The following is an 8,360-nucleotide window of genomic DNA, read 5'->3' as shown; positions in this document are numbered from 1 at the left end:
TACAGTATCTTTTTTTTATGGTCTGTACCGATTTTTGGCTCTCCAAATTCCCATTGAAAGTATAGGAAAAGGGGCGTGGCCACGTCCACTTTTCGGATTTGTACCGATTTTTATGTGTAAAATGTTGGAGGGTATGCATACTGTATACACAAGCACACACATACATGTATACCCATTAACACACATATGCACACAGACATATACACACACATTTACACACAAACACAGACATATACACATAAACACACAGTATACACAGACATATACACATAAACACACAGTATACACAGAGTATACACACATTAATTCTCACCAAGAGGGCAGCAACAGAGCAGCACCTCGTTCTAGCCTGGAGGGGCGGAGCTTCTATGTGATTGACAGGCTGCACTTCCGTGGGTAGAAGGAAAGGACTGAGGAAAGGGAAGGGGTGGCCACCACACTGCCTGCATGTTCCAGATCACTGAATGCAGGTAACCAACAGCCAGGAAGGTTCTTCTGAAAAGCCTTCAAACCTCCCCACTTCCCTAACACACTGCACTGCACTGCACTGGACTCTTAGCACTGCAGTCAGTGACATGGAACATCCAGGCAGTGTGGTGGCCACCCCTTCCCTCTCTTCTAGTCATCTCCTCCTAGTCTCCTACCTCGAGATTCCGGCTCTCAGCTGTGTTACAGGGAGCCGGAGCCTTCTGTCCTCAGCAACGTCTGGAGCTCAAACGCCATTCGCTGCACCCTCCCTACGCCCCTGACCAACAGTGTCTTATTCAGAAAGAGACAGTGCATAGACTGCGAATGCATACCTTACAACAATTTACACAAAAATTGGTACAAATTCAAAAAGGGGGCGTGGCCACAGGTAAAAGGCCTTATCCTATACTTTCAATGGAAGTTTGGAGAGAGACAAAAATTGGTACAAACCATAAAAAAAGGTCCTGTATCTGCTAGAAGGATACAGTTGGAGGGTATGCAAATGGTGACTGGTAGCTGATTACTTTCTCAACACTGATATAATAATATATAAAGCAATCTTCCAGTACAAACAGTACAGATGTCTTACACGGAAAGCTGGTTTTAAAATGAATTCTTAGGTCTGTTGTTTAGCATTTTTTCAAAGACTAGAAATATGTTTGTGTTTATTTTTATCTTGATCATGCTATAACTAGCATTTAATTCTTTAATGTCTGCATTGAAAAAGCATGTGCTAGTACAATTGGCACATAAGTGATTCACCCTCTCATTTTATTAGTGTTGTTCTGTATCGTAATTAACCACTTGTTACAAAGCAGTTTAGGATTAATTTAGCTCTACTATAATCAAGTATTGCATCTGGTAGAAAACAAATATAATTAGTTAGCAAAGAACAGAGAACTATTGAAGAGTCTCACATTAAGCTGCATAAACAGTATCCTATATTGGGTAACAGGAATGGTCCGGACCCGGTAACGCCGAGCCGGACTAACTCCCTGCAGCAACCTTTGTGGAGCTTGTAATGTGTGTCCGTGTCCGTCCAGGGGGTGTCCCGTCTGGGGGTATCTGTGACAGTTGTCACCGGGAAGAGGCGGAAGGAGAAATTACAGTCTCCCTGTATGGTCCGGACCGTTCCGGTTTTTCCCAATCCCCCTGTATCGTGATTGCATTGTGAGTGCAGTGTAAATGGGAAGGTAGGCTGTGTCTGTGGGCAGTGGACATGTTTCCATCTACTGATGAGGAAGTGGTCCTGAGTTAGTGGGACCATGGGGTAACGTTACTGAGAATCGTGTTTGATCTGAGTTTAAACATGATTGATATTGCAAGGATACGTGAGTTTTTTTAAGATCAAACATTAAAATTTACTAAGAATTACGTTTGTCAAATCGTGTTTTCTGATGGTGTATGTTCAGTCATGTGTGTGTACCTCCAAGTGTAAGGTTCTTAAAATATGGGGACAAAAATGTGTAGTGGTCCCCTGTATTTTTAGAACCAGCACAGGGCTCCACTATCAGGGGAGTAATGCCACAGCCATGGGACACACTTGTTGGGGACCCCAGGCCAATGCATCAATGCCCCCAACTAGTCAGTCCAGGCCGGGGATCCCCCTAATAAAGGGGTCCCCCCTCTCCAGTGTACCTCCAGTCTGGGCTATCTAAGGATAGAATGGCTTTCATTGCTTTAGTTAACTCAGCTATATCCACTGAGCTGAGACCTTCCTCTTCCTCTTCGTATGCCGAAGTAGAATTAATTGAGTTTTCATCCTCCGATGAATCCTCGTCTGAAACATGTGTAGCCTGTGAGGATGAAGATTTACTTACCACCAGCTAATCAGCCTGTTTCTTTTAAGAGGCTCCTGCTGGAAGTGATATACCACAAGTGGGAAGCTGCATGTAAGGGTTAATCGTGTAACCTATCCCCGGCACAGGAGTTGGAGGATTTATCTGTTCAGCTATACTGGATAAAGTCTGTGCAAACATAGCCCAAGGTGGATCAACCTGCACCTGAAACTGCCTTGTATTTTTCAAGAACTCCTGGTGAAAGCTAAAACAATTTGCACACAAACCATCCTGAACCAGATCCTGAGAGATAACACAGCTTTGCAAGACAAACATGATATGAGTGTTGGTGTTGCTGTGAGTGTATCTTCTTCACCTTTGCCGCTCTTAGACATGATAATCAACACTTTCACAGTGTACTACATAATTTGTGACTGTAATCACTTTAAGTTTTTTAAAGTGACATACAATCCAACCCTACAAATGCACCAGCATTGAGGATCGGAATAAAACAAAACTGACAGAATATAGTAAAGTCAGCAATCACACTAGCAGTCAGTCACATGTTATACATTAGTGTAATAAGCAATATGAGCACATCAACTACAACTACATTTCAAGTATGTAGGATAAAATATTACTGAATCATGTTTATAAAGATCTACCATATTCAGACGCATTGCGAAAGAAACCACAGTATATGTATACAGACTCATATGCAATAGGCACTTATCTAACTATTCATACTCAAAAAGGTAGATAGAGACTTAGTGCTGTATTACCCGTACTCAGTAGAGTGGGATACAGGGAGACTCACCTCACTTCCAGGACCGATCAATACATTAGCGAACGCTGAGTGGATCCCTATGCTACTAGTGTACACTGTCGCTCCATGAACCTATAGTGAACACAGATGCTCAGTGAACACAGATGCACCAGTCACACAGCGGCCTATGCTACGACTGGGTCCCCTCGTGTATAGCGTCTGAGACGGAAGTGGGAAACAGTTCATGGCGGGAGACTCGGAGGAAACTGGTCATGAACCGGGGGGAGGGGCGACCAGGAGAGCATCTGACTTCCCACTGCTGACATCAACCCTAGGGATTGTGGCCTCATACTATTCCTGGAGCCTATGATCCCTAAGGCCTAGCGCTGGTGCACCCGAGGTGGCAGCCGCATCAGCGAATGTTTGGTAGTCTCCTCCCAAAACAGTGCGGCTGTGTCTGTATTCCCCTTCTAAGCGGAACCGATACCTTACCTTCTCCCCATGCTCCGGCCACAGCCTGGTAGTGTCTGCTGGACCTGCTAGTATATCCGGCACAGATGTCCGCCGAAACAGCACTGTACTCGTGGGTAAGCATTGTTGCGACCCTGCGGAGAGTTGTTGAAGTGACTCTTTCTAAGGTACATATAAGACGCTGTTTAGAAAGATTGCTCAGAAAAAATAGTAAGACTATAAAAATAAAATAAGAAAGCTTAGGGCTGCTAAAACCAGCAGCCCTCTGACCATGGTCCGGCTCCTGCCGCACAAAACAAAAACTGATTTGCCTGAGCCAGGAGGTGGGGATATATGGACGGGACAGTTGCATGCTGGGAGGCCAGAAAGCTTTGACCGATTGGTGCAAATCCACTGTCACTTCATCATATCCCATTGTTATCCTGTGGATAACCTGTGGACCCTGCCGGAGAAAGTATTTTATATTTAATACTGTAGAATACCGGTAACCAATGGAGGAACTGACAGAGCGGATTTGCAGACGATGAACATCTAGCATGAAAGATTAGCTTCGCAGCTGCATTCAAAATGGATTGTAGTGGTGAGAGCCTATGTTTGGAAAGACCAGTCAGGAGACTATTACAATAATCAATGTGGGAAATAATGAGAACATGGATTAGAGTTTTTGCTGTGTCTTGTGTAAGATATGGTCGTATTTTGGATATGTTTCTTAGATGTATGTAACATGATCTTGAGACAGATTGAATGTGGGGAACAAAGGACAGTTCAGAGTCAAGAATGACACCTAGGCAGTGAGCTTGTGGGGTAGGAATGATTGCTGAGTTATCAACAGTGATAGAGATATCAGGTTGGTAACTACTATTGGCCGGTGGAAATATAATAATTCTGTTTTGGAAATATTAAGTTTGAGTGGCGAGATGTCATCCAAAATGAAATGGCAGAAAGGCACGGACCAATACAGATGGTGACAAATCTAGGGAGGATAGGTAGATTTGTGTATCATCTGTATATTGGCCTTCATTCCGAGTTGTTCGCTCGTTATTTTTCTTCGCATCGGTGCGATTTTCCGCTAACTGCGCATGCGCAATGTTCACACTGCGGCTGCGCCAAGTAAATTTGCTAAGAAGTTTGGTATTTTACTCACGGCATTACGAGGTTTTTTCTTCGTTCTGGTGATCGGAGTGTGATTGACAGGAAGTGGGTGTTTCTGGGCGGAAACTGGCCGTTTTATGGGTGTGTGTGAAAAAACGCTGCCGTTTCTGGGAAAAACGCGGGAGTGGCTGGAGAAACGGGGGAGTGTCTGGGCGAACGCTGGGTGTGTTTGTGACGTCAAACCAGGAACGACAAGCACTGAACTGATCGCACTGGAAGAGTAAGTCTCGAGCTACTCAGAAACTGCAAAGAAAGGTCTTTTCGCAATATTGCGAATCTTTCGTTCGCAATTCAGCTAAGCTAAGATTCACTCCCAGAGGGCGGCGGCTTAGCGTGTGCACTGCTGCGAAAAGCGGCTAGCGAGCGAACAACTCGGAATGAGGGCCATAGATGGTACTGAGATCGAAAGAGTTGATTAGTTTACCAAGAGATGTGGTATAGACAGAGAAAAGCAGAGGACCTAAGACTGAGCCTTGCGGTACTCCAACTGAGAGAGGTAGCGAAGCGGAGGTGGAACAGAGAAATTAACACTGAAGAAGCGATTAGATAAGTAGGATGAGAACCAAGAAAGGGCTGTGTCCTGAATACCTAGGGATTGTAGTGTTTGTGTGAGAAGAGAGTGGTCAACAGTGTCAAAAGCAGTATAGAGATCAAGAAGAATAAGTAGTGAGTAATGGCCTTTAGATTTAGCAGTGACCAAATCATTCACTACCTTATAGGCCCTACACACTGGGCAATATCACTCAAAGATATGAACGATCTTGTTCATTAATGAACGAGATACCGTTCATATCTTTGAGTGTGGAGGCACCAGCGATGAACGATGCGCGGCCCCGTGCTCGTTCATCGCTGGTGCCCCGTCGGCTGTGCATGCAGGCCAATATGGACGATCTCGTCCATATTTGCCTGCACTTCTATGGAGCCGTGTGACGGGGGAGTGAAGTAACTTTACTCCCCCCATCACTGCCCCCCCCCGCCGCTGGGTCGCCCGTCAGCTGTATTCGCCGTTGGGCAGCTCGGCGGCGGATCTTTAAATGTGTAGGGCCCTTTAGACAGTGCTGTCTCTGTGGAGTGTTGGGCACAAAATCCTGACTGAAGTGGGTCCAGTAAACTGTGTGAGTTAAGAAAGTGTGTGAGGCAAGTGTAGGCGAGTCTCTCAAGTATCTTGGAAGGGCACAGGAGCTGAGAGATGGGACAGTGGTTTGAGAGAGAGTTAGGGTCAGAGTTTTGTTTTTTTGCAGAATGGGAGTAATCACTGCATGCTTGTACAGAGAAGGAAAGATACCAGTAGACAGAGAGAGATTACAGATTTTAGTTAAGGTTGGGATGAGCACAGCAGACAGAGCTTTACTAATTTGTGAGGGTATAGAGTCAAGGGGAGAGGTAGTAGAGTAGGCAGATGAGAAGAGTGCAGATACTTCATTCTTCATTTGTAGGATCAAATGAAGAGAAGGTGTTAGAGGGTTCAGGAAGGGAATTGAGCAGATCACTGGCTGTGGAAGAGAATACCATTTCATTTTGGATCTCATCAATCTTGTCCTTGAAATAGGAAGCAAGATCTTGCGCACTGATAGTGACTGGTGGGTTGGGTGAGGGAGGGACAAGAAGTGATTTAAATGTATTAAAAAGTCGCTTGGGGTTAGAGGCTTGAGCAGAGATGAGAGATTGGAAATATGTTTGTTTGACAGTGTCCAGAGCATTACGATAAGAGTGGTACACGGTCTAATATGTGAGAAAGTCACTTGAATTACGAGATTTACGCCACTGGCGTTCTACTTTACGTGAGAGTTTTTGTAGGTGCCTTGTGTATTTAGAGTGCCACGGTTGACATCTAAGACATGGGTCTTCATCCTGTGGCCCTCCAGCTGCTGTGAAACTACACATCCCAGCATGCCCTGCCACAGTTTTGCTATTAAGGTATGCTAAAACTGAGGCAGGGCATGCTGGGATGTGTAGTTCCACAGCAGCTGGAGGGTCGCAGGTTGAAGACCCATGATCTAAGTCTACCTGCAGTGTGATGGATAGCCGGAGCAACTTCATTGAGTGCTGTTTCTAGAGTTTAGTTAAAGTGTGATACAGCAGTCTCAGGAGAGGTGAATGCAGAAATTGGTGAGAGCAGTGGTTGCAGTGAGGTAGATAGTTGTTGAAAATGAACAGCGTTAAAAAGTTTTCTGCGGGTTAGAGGCGGCTTGGTAGACTTCAAGGACACTGAGTTTGAAGTAATGGAGGAGAGCATGCAGGTGAATAGGTCGTGATCTGAGAGAGGGAAAGGAGTGTTAGTGAGTTCAGAAACAGAGCATAGTCTGGTGAATACAAGATCAAGGCAGTGGTCCTCCTGATGAGTAGTGGAGTCAGTCCATTGATGATTCTGAACCACTAACCCGAGGCACCGCTGCAAGTGTCCAGAGGAACCCCGGGGTGCCACAGCACACAGTTTGAGAATCACTGTACTAATGTTCTCTGCTGCTTTCCCGAACTTGCTTCAATGCTCCGTAGAGCAGGGGACTTGGTTTGTGGAACGGTGCACACATGCAGTAAAAAAACAAACATATTCAGCTTAGGTAGACTGGCCCTTCTGCCGTATCTACTGGCTTACTGTGATCATTGACCCTGTAAATGTTTAGAGTATTCAATACATAGCACTTCGTATGTGACAGACTATATGTTATATACAAATGATGGGTTCCCCATGGGCAGATCACACTTGATCTAAAATCAATACATTTGGAATCTCCCCTCTAGTAAGCCTGTGTTTGACCCTGTACCTCCAGGCTATATCAGAACTACCTTCAAGGAAGATAAAAATACTGTAGGCTTCAAATCATGGAGTGGCCAGCACAGTCTCCAGACTTACACCCCATCAGGGTGACCTCATCATTTGGAATGAACTAGACAGAAGGATGAAACTAAAATACAAGAGCAACACATTTGTGGGAACTTCTGTGTTGGGTAGAGAACTTACCGAAAAATAAATGATTTCCATTGTAGATAGAATGCCACAAGTATGATTTGTGTCACAGCTCAGGGTAATGCTCCCGAAACCCGGACTTCTTTCTTACCTGGTTGGTTGCTGGTCAGACGCAGGCGAACCAGAATGTGCGGGACTCATGTGGTGTTGAATGCCCCTACAGCCAGGTCCAGAGGTGCCGTTGATGCTGCACTGGGGTGCAAAGAGCAGGATTCCAGGACTGCTTCGCTTGGCGCACGTGTGCAGAGTGGGCCTCAGGGTGCACTGCTGGCATTCCACATAGTGCAGTTCCCGCAAAACCAGCAGCATGGATGTCACCATCTTGTCATTTATCAGGTGATATAATTCTGACCAATCTGTCTAGTCAGGAGCTCAGCTGACACTTCTGGCCAATCCAGAACAACCCTTGTGTATAAAGCTTTCTGGTTTGCAAGGCCAAGGTTGTCAGTGCTATAAATCACACAGCTCTGCTTGTGGGCATTGGGGTCATTCTGACCTGATCGTACGCTGCAGTTTATTGCAGCGATCGGGTCAGAACTGCGCATGCGCCGGCGCCGCAGTGCGCTGGCGTATGCCATATGGCCAAAGGCCGTCGGGCCGCTATGATCACCTCTGCCTGATTGACAGGCAGAGGCGGTCGCTGGGTGGGGGCGGAACGGCGGCGTTTGGCCGGGGGAGCTATATGTAACTCCCGGCCAGCACGCTCAAGCTGTGCTGGTCTGATGCTATGCTTGAAGTGTAAAGGCATCGCAGCACT

The sequence above is a fragment of the Pseudophryne corroboree genome, chromosome 1, assembly GCF_028390025.1.
Source record: "Pseudophryne corroboree isolate aPseCor3 chromosome 1, aPseCor3.hap2, whole genome shotgun sequence".
Lineage (NCBI taxonomy): Eukaryota > Metazoa > Chordata > Amphibia > Anura > Myobatrachidae > Pseudophryne > Pseudophryne corroboree.
Note: the sequence above shows the minus strand (reverse complement) of the source record.